Genomic DNA, 10,953 nt, shown 5'->3' with positions numbered 1-10,953 from the left:
ATGCAGCACACTTCATCTTCCTAGGCATGGATCATCTTAGACTACTTTAGCAAACATGAATAATAAATAGCATGCTCAAAGTTTAAACATCATAAAAGGATTTTTCATTGATAATAAGAATTTAAACAAGCTCCAAAATAATAAAGAAAATAAGAACTACAATACCCTGTAACATTGCTAGGGCTTCATCCAGCCCTAGACTAGACGTTTAGCCGAGCATGGCTTCCGGACGACCTCCCATCTTCAAATGAAATTGATCACCTCCCATTTTTTCCAAAATATCCAAAACTATTCTCTTTCCCCCTCCTTTCTCTCTTTTTTTTTATTTCTTTTTCTCTTCTTCTTCCACGCACGGCTTTCTCCTTTCTTTTCTTCACCGAAATAGGGGGTACCCTATTTCTGTCAAAGCCCGCTCCCCCCCTTTTCACCGAACGCCTCAGCCCCCTTTTATAGCCGTCCGGCGCACACTGAGACGAGGAAGGAGGGATCACGGCGGCTGATTCCGGGGCGTAGTGCCGGGAGGCAGATCGCGGGAGAGGAGGAAGAGGGGCCGCGGGATCTTAGGCTTGATTTGCAGGTGCTGGTCGCTGGCGGAACATCCGGGGATGAAGACGGTGCTGCAGCTGCTCGGATGCGGAAGACGCCTTATTTTGAAGCGAGGGCGGAGGACCGGGCTGATTTGGAGGGATTTCTGGGCGGCAGGGTCGCCGATCACGGAGGGGAAGATGCCGCACGCGGTCGATGGCGGAGGACTCGGGGACGACGACGACGCTGGGACGAGCTCCTTTGATCGCGCGGGTGGGAAGGATTGCATCGCGGGAGGCGCTGCGGGATCTGGTCGGTGATGGCGAAGAAGGTGGCCGACTGCGGGAGGAAGAAGATAAACAGTAAATTCCCATTTTTTTATTTTTTATTATTTATTTATTTATTTATTTATTTATTATGTATTATTTATTTTTTTCTCTAACACTGTTCACATGAACAGTGATTTCACGAACACTGTTCATATGAACAGTGTTTTCGGCATTTTGGTTTTTTTTTTTTTAACACTGTTCATATGAACAGTGTTTTAACTGGACACTGTTCATATGAACAGTGAATCGTGAATATTTAGTTATTATTATTATTATAAATTTTATATGAAGGCAGGTAACGAATTGGTTGGAAATTGGCTTTGGATTTACGGTGGGTCATGATCGTTGAGTTGCTTGAACTTGTTCTCGAGCCCAATGTCTTCCAAATTTAATTATTGCTAAACTGCTTCAGACCGGACTCGACAAGACCAAAAACAAGACCGAAACTTAATAAAAAAAGTTAATCAAATCTTTTTCCCATACAAAAATAATTATCTAATCAGGACCAAAACTTATTTAATTATAGCCTTAGCTTGATTACAACTCCATCAGGTTACCAAACCGGGTCAACCCAATCCCCTGTTTTCATGAAAGATCGCAACCAGGAGAGAGACGAGTTCAGAATCTGTTTTAAGAAAAGAATTATTTACTTATTACCATATTTTAAATTTATTTCAATGTTTATTCAATTTCATGGTAAAATATGTATTTATTAGTTTAAGAACATTGATAAGTGCTATGGAAAGATAGCTAAATTATGAATTATTAAGCACTTATCACACCCCCAAACCTATGTTTTGCTAGTCCTCGAGCAAAATAAAATTAGAAAAGAAAAATTCTAACTCACTTTCATAGGCATCGCGATTGCATTTACCATATGCAACAAGGCTTTAAACCACTACGTTACCCTAGTGGACGAGTTATAGTCTCGTGAGAGTTTTCGGTGAAGATACCCACAAACTTCAATAAATCATTTATTATTATTGTTATTTTTTATTTTATTTTATTTTATTTATTTATTTATTTATTTATTTATTTATTTATTAGATCGATTGATCTATGAAGTGAAAATCAAATTCCAAATGCATACTAGTAAAGAATTTCAAAAACTCTTTTTTTTATTAAAATCTAATTTAAGATACATATATGATAAAACACACACAGTTTTATTTACTAAGTCAGTCCAAATTCTAGGTTAGTATGCAATCTAAGTTAAAGTCATTAAGTTTCCGTTTAGGAAGTTGTAAGACTCATTTATACTGGAGTGCTCGGTGAAATCTGGACCGTTCATAAGCTAAGAGTTTGGATCTCCAAAATATTGCTAATACCAGTAGTTTCCAATGATTGGTCGAAATAACCTGCTCACTGATTCAAAATCATCTTATCTGCAGGATTTCGAGAGTTGTGGATGTTTACTTTAGTACCTCACGGGCTTTATCTGTAATATTCCAGTTTACTCGAATTTTTACAATGACGGCTTTCACACTATTATCTTTTTTAAGATCAGTACAGAGTTTTTTTATTTTTTTTTATTTTTTATAAAGACATATAAATTGTGCACTTTTACTCTTGTGGTGATTTCTCCGTGTAACGAGCAATCAGTCGACAACTCTCACACCAGTTGGCATAAGGTGTCAGGCATCAAGACTCCCCTACGGACTTATGCTCGGAGTTCTCATCACAAGCCCACTTGACCTTTGACAATAGGTAGCCCTTTTCGATGTTCCTGACTAAATCCATTATTATTGATGATTTTTTTTTTTGGATTAGATAAGTATGATTTATCAGGGTCCAAGGTTGCTACTATACTATCAACATAATGTCGAGCCTAGACCTTAGAAGTGTCGGCCAGTGTGTAGTGAAATTCCGAAGTATTAATTAGCTTACAACTCCCTAAGAGAGACTTAATGAAAAGAACTTAAATTTGTATTACTTCCGACTAGTCATTGGGCTTTTTAGATTTTATATACCTTGTGTGTTTATCATTCTTGCATAAATGTATAGAAATTAGATTTTTAAAAACAAAAACTTTTTTCTTAATTTTATTATTATTATTATTATTTTATAAAAAATGAAAATGAACACATTTTTTTCTTATTTTTTTTTATTTTTTTTTGGATGAAAATCAAGATGAATACCCCAAACCTAAACCTAACATTGTCCTCAATGTTAAAAAAAATCTAAGAGAATTGGGTTGCCTCCCAACAAGCGCTAAGTTTATTGTCTTCAGCCAGACACAGTGAGGTAGTTTTTGCATCTCCTTTTATGAGGTCATCTATTTTATCTACCATAAAATACTCAACTTCCCTCGCGGGATGGTCGGCCGTATTGAACACATTTAATTTTACTTTCATGTACCCAAATGATATGTTCATTACCCCCATTCTACAATTTATACATGCATTGGCTGTTGCTAAAAAGGGGCGCCCAAGGATCACTAGGATTTGTTTCTTAGGATTAGGCTCATGTTCCATATCAAGGACGATGAAATCTACTGAAAAATAGAATTTGTCTACCTTGACAAGAACATCTTCAATTATCCCACGTGGTGTTTTTACAGATCGATCAGCCAATTGAAGGGATACCGAGGTTGGTTTTAATTCTCCTAACCCAAGTTTCTCATAAACTGAATAAGGTAAAAGGTTGACACTTGCCCCTAGATCTAAGAGTGCTCGATCAATGAAATTATTTCCTAAGACACAGGAGATGGTGGAAGCACCAGGATCTTTGAATTTCGGAGGGATGTTGTGTTGGAGAATAGAACTCACTTGCTCAGTTAGAAAAACCTTTCTAGGCACATGTGTCCTAGATTTTCGCTTTTGGGTGCACAGGTCTTTAAGAAATTTGGCATAAGAGGGAACTTGTCTAATAGCATCAAGAAGTGGAAGGTTGATCTTCACTTATTTGAAAACCTCCATCACTCCTCTAGTGAAGTTCCCTTTTTGCCAAAGGAAGAGGGTGAATTAAGAGCTTCAGGAAATGGGACCTTTGGGATGTGAGTTTTGGCAGAAGATGGACTAGTTGAAGAAGAAGAAGAAGGTTTTAGATTTCATTTGACACATTTCTATCCTCTTCTTCACCTTCCTTATTGTTGTCCTCCCCAATTTTATAGTCTACTATACGTCCACTCCTTAGGGTAGTCAAAGCATTGGCTTGTTCATGATGAATTGCATTTAATTAATTTTCTTGAGCCATGTATTGTCCCCTAGGATTACTTAGTGGTTGGCTTGGAAGCTTTCCTTTCTCTCGCTTGTTCAGTGCATTAGCTAGTTGCCCCATCTGGAATTCTAGCTTGGCGATTGATTGCGTGTGAGAGTGCACCAATTATGTAATGGTTTCCAAACCTTGAAGGGCGTTCAACACTTTCTCCTCAAAGGCTGTGTTTCTTTGGGGTGGATGAGGAGTGTGTTGAAATTGAGTCGAGGGATGATAAGGATGAATATTTTGTGGGGTTTGAAAATTCTGAGGGTTTGAAAAATTTTGGAAATAGGGTTGGGCAGTATTCGAAGCTTGCTGCTTCCAAGAAAAGTTTGGATGATTCCGCCATCCCGAGTTATATGTATTGGAAAATGGGTCATTACCCGGTCTGGGCTGTGTTTGAGCAGCATTGATGTGTTCTTGCACGAGTTCGGAAAATTGGGGCGCTGAAGGGCACTCATGAATAGGGTGGGATGGGCTAGAACAGATAGTATACACTTGTGCTTAGGAAGAGTTCATGTAATACCCATCTATCATCAGTTGGTCAATCTTATGGGACAATGCATCTACCTTGCTAGATAGGTCCATGGAGTGACTTATTTCACAAATGGTCCCTTTTCTTTGAGAACTCGGGGGTGCTTGACGAGAACAGGAAGCATGGTGAAGGGAGTTTTCATTAAGATTTTTAAATAATTGCCATGCTTCATGCTCATTTTGAAGCATGAAAGTCCCCCTGTATGCAGCATCGATCATCTGATGGTTTCGTTCAGTCAATCCGTCATAAAAACATTGCACTAGCTGCCATTTAGGTATTTGATGATGTGGGCATTTACGGATTAGGTCCCGAAATCTCTCCCAAGTTTCATGAAATTCTTCTCCCTCAGTTTGGGAGAAGCTCGTGATGGCACGTCTAAACTTGTTCGTTCTTCCTATGAAAAAGTATTTTTTAAGAAATTCTTGTTGCATTTGATTCCAAGAACGAATCGAATTGGCTTCTAAAGAATTCAGCCATTGCTTGGCTCTATCTTTAAGGGAGAAGGGGAATAATCTAAGTTTCAGAGCATCATCAGTGAAGTTATGAATCTTGACAGTGGTGCAAATCTCAAGGAGTTCATCTAGGTGTTTATATGGGTCTTCGTTGGTGAGCCCATAAAAAGATGGGAGCATTTGGATCACACTAGACTTTATTTCGTACTGTACAGTTGCTACCTCAGGTAATCGAATGCAAGATGGGGAAGTGTAAATGGTGGGAGTAAAGTACTCCCTCAGGAGTTTGGGTTGTTATTCAGCCATCTCAGGAGGTGGGGATGATTCTAATGTTCTGATCTCAGCTCGAATATTTCTAAGGGTCCGTTCTATTTCAGGGTCAAAAGGTAATAGGTCACGTACTCTAGAACGACTCCCTTGCATACACTAGTACTTGATCAGTCAAGCATGCAATAAAAGATAAACACATCAATCCTTGTATTTGTCCTAAATTCACTAGACAGCTCCTAACTGGTTTGAAGAGGGCACCTAAGCCTCCAATCCGGTCTGATGAACCGAGTTGACTAGGTAAGCTCCCAGGTAAGTGAAGGGGTCACGATGCGTTCGCAAAGGTCCCACTTAAAACCCACTTGCCTCGAACAGATGAACTGTCTCCCTTATAGGGACAAAGCTTGCCTAGGCATCAACTAAGCCACAGAGCGAAATTGGTGCAACTTTCGGTGATCTTCGTCCTATTGAGCTCGAATGTCCCTAGGAGCCAACGTCTAATTGATTTTAATTAATGTGACACTATATGAGGTTGATTCACCTAAGTTGGGCAAGAGTCCGGTGATGAAATCCGGCTCTTATCTTGTTGAGGTGATTGCCCTTACTATGTGCGGATTAATTTGTGTATGTGTATCAAGCATGCATTCACACTTTTGCTAAAATTAAAATCAAAGAATCACCACAAAATTTTAAGCTAATAATTAATTTAAATAAGAAAGGTTTAGAGGTTACCAAAGAGAATTTTCCCAGCAATTTAAATTTTTAGGCAAACCTTTACAGCATTTCTTTTCCAGCTATTCTCCTTTTGATCATCCCAGATTTTTCCTTCGATTCCTCATCAAATAAGACCAAAAGAAAAATTGAAAAAAAAAATTAGTAGAAGAGAAAAAGGAGATAAGAAAAGTAACAATAATAGAAAATAATAATTTTTTTATATATATATTTTTTTTGAAAGTTTTTTTTAATTAATTAATTTTTTTTTAATGATAGGAAAAATAATTATGCTAGCAATCCCCGGCAACGGCGCCAAAAATTGATCGGTTATTTCAATTTCAAAAATAAACCACGCAATAGCACGTATCCTGTAGGATAGTGTTTACGGGTGTCGGTCCACAGGGATTGAAGAATAAGTTATTTTTTTTAAAAAATAAATCAAGAAGAAGAATTTGCTAACTTGATTCAACTAAATTAAACTATGAGTACGGATTGAAATTTATCTGAGTAAATAGATCTAGGGTTTGGAATCCACCACATAGCATTGCATCAAGGATTGTGTTCTTAATTTTTGTCTTTTGGAGAGGCATGCAATTTTGGCTACAAGCCTTTTAAAATAATAGCATAAAGATGTTAGGAAGATCCATCTTCGGTGTAGCATGAGGTGTCTACCTAAGTATGCTAATTTAGGATGTAGCACACTTCATCTTCCTAGGCATGGATCATCTTAGACTACTTTAGCAAACATGAATAATAAATAGCATGCTCAAAGTTTAAACATCATAAAAGAATTTTTCATTGATAATAAGAATTTAAACAAGCTCCAAAATAATAAAGAAAATAAGAACTACAATGCCCTGTAACATTGCTAGGGCTTCATCCAGCCCTAGACTAGACGTTTAGCCGAGTGGCTTCCGAACGACCTCCCATTTTCAAATGAAATTGATCACCTCCCATTTTTCCCAAAATATCCAAAACTATTCTCTTTTCCCCTCCTTTCTCTTTTTTTTTAATTTCTTTTTCTCTTCTTCTTCCACGCACGGCTTTCTCTTTCCTTTTCTTCACCGAAACAGGGGGTCCCCTGTTTCTGTCGAAGCCCGCTCCCCCCTTTTCACCGAACGCCTCAGCCCCCCTTTATAGCCGTCCGGCGCACACTGAGAGGAGGAAGGTGGGATCACGGCGGCTGATTCCGGGGCGTAGTGCCGGGAGGCAGATCGCGGGAGAGGAGGAAGAGGGGCCGCGGGATCTCAGGCTTGATTTGCAGGTGCTGGTCGCTGGCGGAACATCCGGGGATGAAGACGGTGCTGCAGCTGCTCGGATGCGGAAGACGCCTTATTTTGAAGCGAGGGCGGAGGACCGGGCTGATTTGGAGGGATTTCTGGGCGGCAGGGTCGTCGATCACGGAGGGGAAGATGTCACACACGGTCGATTGATAGTCAACTTTAAAGACCACGCAATAGCACGTATCTAGTAGGATAGTGATTACGGGTATCGATCCACAGGGATTGGAGTATAGTTATTTTTCTTAAAAATAAAAATATTTAAAATGATGAATTTGTGAAGACTATTAAACTAAGCAATTGAATAAAAAAAATGCAATTAAAATGATATCAATTTGGGAGAACCTAGGGCAAGGAATTCACCACTAACATCGGAACAAGGGTTATTTATATTTTAATTTATTCTTGGATTAACATGCAAATTGGCTACAAGCCTAATAAGCATTCGAATAAAATTTCACAGAAGTAATTTAGGCATAATCCATCTTTAGTTTAGCATGAAATGTCTACCCTAATCTAAGGTGGTAGCACATCGCATCTTCCTTAAGCATGAACTATCTTATTTTTACTTCAATGATCATGAAGAGCAGTTGTATAAACTTCATATTTAAAATCACAGAAATTAAATATGAGATGAAATAAAATATTCATTAAAAGCAGAATAAGGTTTATACACCTCCAAGAATAGAAATTAAAAATATAAAAACCCTTGGCCCTTTGTTAGGGCTACATCCAGCCCTAGTGAAGAAATCAGCCTTCCATGAAGTTGTGGGCGGCAGCAGCAGCACAGCAGCGGGCTCCCGTCTCTTCCTTCATGATTTCTTTCTTTGAAATATTCCCAAAATAACAAAACTCTTCTCTCTCCTCTTATTTTTTTATTCTCTCATGTTCCCGTGGCTCACTCCCTCCCCTGTTTCCTCTTCTTCTTCCCGTGGGATGTGGCCTCCGAGAGATGATGGGAGCAACCCCCGGTGGGGGAAGAGGGAATGCCCCCCCCCCCCCCCCCCGGAGAAGAGAACTCCCTTCCTTTTATAGCTTTCCTATCCTCTGTTAGCATCCGGAGGATAAGCTTCCCCAGTGAAAAGATGAGGATGGAGGAACGGCTTCTGTTCCACGGCAGCGGGCGACGCGTAGAAGATTTGATTCGAGCGTTGGGAAGAGGCAGATGGTTGGGAAGCTTGATCCGCGGACTGTTACAGTTCTGATCCGTTGAAGCAAGGGATAAGGGTGGTAGGTGGGTAGCTGGGAGCGGAAGAACTGAGATAAGGATACACAAGTTCACCCACGGATGCTGAGATTTGCTGGGATTTGAATGAAGAAGGGGATCATAACGGGATGAAGACTTGGTTCGGAAGGATAGTGCTGTGGATGCTGATCTTACGAACAGAGGGGATGCTGTTAATCCATGGAATTCGGGATGAAGTTGATCCGGAGGAGATGTTTGGACTGCGGAAGACGTGGAGGATCTTAGCTCTGTTCCGAAACAGAGGAGGATGCAGTTGGGAATCGGCTGAAACATAGAAGCAAAGGATAAGCTGGAGCTTTGAACGAAGGGATAAGGATGATTACGAATGTGAGATCGATCCGGAAGAAGACGTGGCTTTGGTTGTTTGGAATCCTCACGGGGTTCGGATAAGGAAGGGGTCCGTGGGTCTCGGCTGGGAAATAATTCAGAAGATGGCTGGGACGTAGGAGATGGAATGAAGGGGATTTGCATGATGACGTGGAATGAAGAGAAGTTGAGCGAGATCTTGGCTGGGTGTGGAAGAAGTTGGGGATCTGGTTGTGAAAGAAGATGAGCTTGGGACGTGTTCTGTTCGTGGAGAAGATCTCGGCTGAGATGCTGGGAAGGCGTTAAACAGGGGAGCTGGAACGTATGAATGAAGGGAGTTTGGAAGAAACAAACGCGAGAGAAGGGAAACGGATGGGATCGCTCGAGCGGGAGGTGCTGGGAAAATCCGGGATGCAAGGGATTAGGAAGACTTTGAACGGGATGAAGAGAAATGGCTCTATTGCTTGGAGGAAATCTGGGAAGAAAATCTTGGATCCGTGGGTGATGGATTTAATCCGAATGGGAGGGACGCTTGGGAATGCGGCTGGTGGACGTGAGAGGATGCCTGGGCTTTATCCCGTGGGTGATGAAATTCCAACGCAAACGGGATTAAGATTAGCTTGATAGGAAATCTAGGAGGATCAAAGCCGGAAGATGATAGCTCTGTTTGGATGCCGTGAATGATGGGGAGTTCGAAAGGGAGACGCGTGGAAAAGGATGGAGCGCTGGAAGGAAAATAAAGATAGATCACGGATGCGTGGGAAGATGGGTTTTGTTTTGAGGCAGGGGTTAAAAAAATGACGTGGAAGGAGCTGGGATTTATTTGGGAAAAAAGATTTTGAGACATGACGGTCGGCTGGGAAGTCTTGGGACGACCCTGTTCTTTGGACATGGAACAGGGCGAGATTGGGACTGGACCGGGTGCGTATCATTCGGGTTCAGGGATCATCCCAAATAAGTTTGACTTGACCTGCATTCATTAGGCTTAATCATTAAATCAACTTGAATTACCTCTGATAATTATTAAAATGCAATGATGATGGTAACACATATTTTATGGTTAAAATTTGCGAAATATGCGAATTAAAATAATGATAAGTGCTATGAATAAAAGGTTAATTTATGCATTATTTAGCACTTATCACACCCCCTAACCTGCATTTTGCTAGTCCTCGAGCAAAATAAAAACTAACTCACTTTCGCAGGAATCGCGATTGCATTTACCGTATGCAATAAGGCTTTAAACCCCTAGGTGGCCCTAGTGGACGAGTTTTGTCTCGTGAGGATTTCCGGCTCAGATACCCACAAACTGTGTCGAAAGAATTTATTTATTATCTAATTTCAAATGCCTAAGTGTCAAGAATTTCAAAAGCACACAAAGTTTTAATTACTAAGTCAGCCCAAATCCTAGGTCAGTATGCAACTTAAGTTGAAGTCATTAAGTTTCTGTTAGAGAGTTGTAAGGCTAATTTATACTTGGGTGCCCGGTGATATCTGGACCATACACAAGCTAAGGCTTTAGATTCTCCAAAATACTGCTAAAACTAGTAGCTTCCAAGAATTGGTCAGATAAGACCTAATCACTGATTCAAAATCATCCTACCTTGCAGGATTTCGAGAGTTGTGGATGTTTACTTTAATACCTCATGGGCTTTATCTGTAATATTCCAGTTTACTCGAATTTTTACAACGACGGCTTTCACACTATCGTCTTTTTCAAGGTCAATATTATTTTTTCTTTTTCTCTTTTTTTATATATTTTTATTATTATTATTATTTTTATTTTATATTTATTACGCACTTTTACTCTTGTAATGATTCTTCCATGTAACGAGCATTCAGTCAACACTCCCACACCAGATGGCATAAGGTGTTAGGCATCAAGACTCCCCTACGGACCTATGCTCGGATTCATCATTGCAAGCCCGCTGACCTTTGACAATAGGTAGCCCTTTTCGATGTACCTGACTAAATTCACATTTTTTTTTTAAATAGTGAATTAGATAGGTATGATTCATCAGGACTCAAGGTTGCTACCAGACTTAACAACATAATGTTGAACCTAACCCTTAGAAGTGCAGGCCATGTGTGTTGTGAAATT

The 10,953-nt window shown here is 40.1% G+C and overlaps 1 non-coding gene across 1 annotated transcript; it reads left to right on the top strand.

Annotated features, from left to right (window-relative positions):
• Positions 1 to 4,863: 4,863 nt before the first annotated feature.
• On the top strand, positions 4,864 to 4,970 carry LOC113461365. Its single transcript, XR_003383592.2, has one exon. It is a non-coding gene; the product is annotated as a small nucleolar RNA R71 (small nucleolar RNA).
• Positions 4,971 to 10,953: the final 5,983 nt, after the last annotated feature.

The sequence above is a fragment of the Phoenix dactylifera genome, unplaced genomic scaffold (genome assembly GCF_009389715.1).
Source record: "Phoenix dactylifera cultivar Barhee BC4 unplaced genomic scaffold, palm_55x_up_171113_PBpolish2nd_filt_p 000773F, whole genome shotgun sequence".
NCBI classification, from domain to species: domain Eukaryota; kingdom Viridiplantae; phylum Streptophyta; class Magnoliopsida; order Arecales; family Arecaceae; genus Phoenix; species Phoenix dactylifera.
The sequence above is the reverse complement of the archived record's forward strand: the minus strand, read 5'-3'. Positions and strand labels throughout refer to the sequence as shown.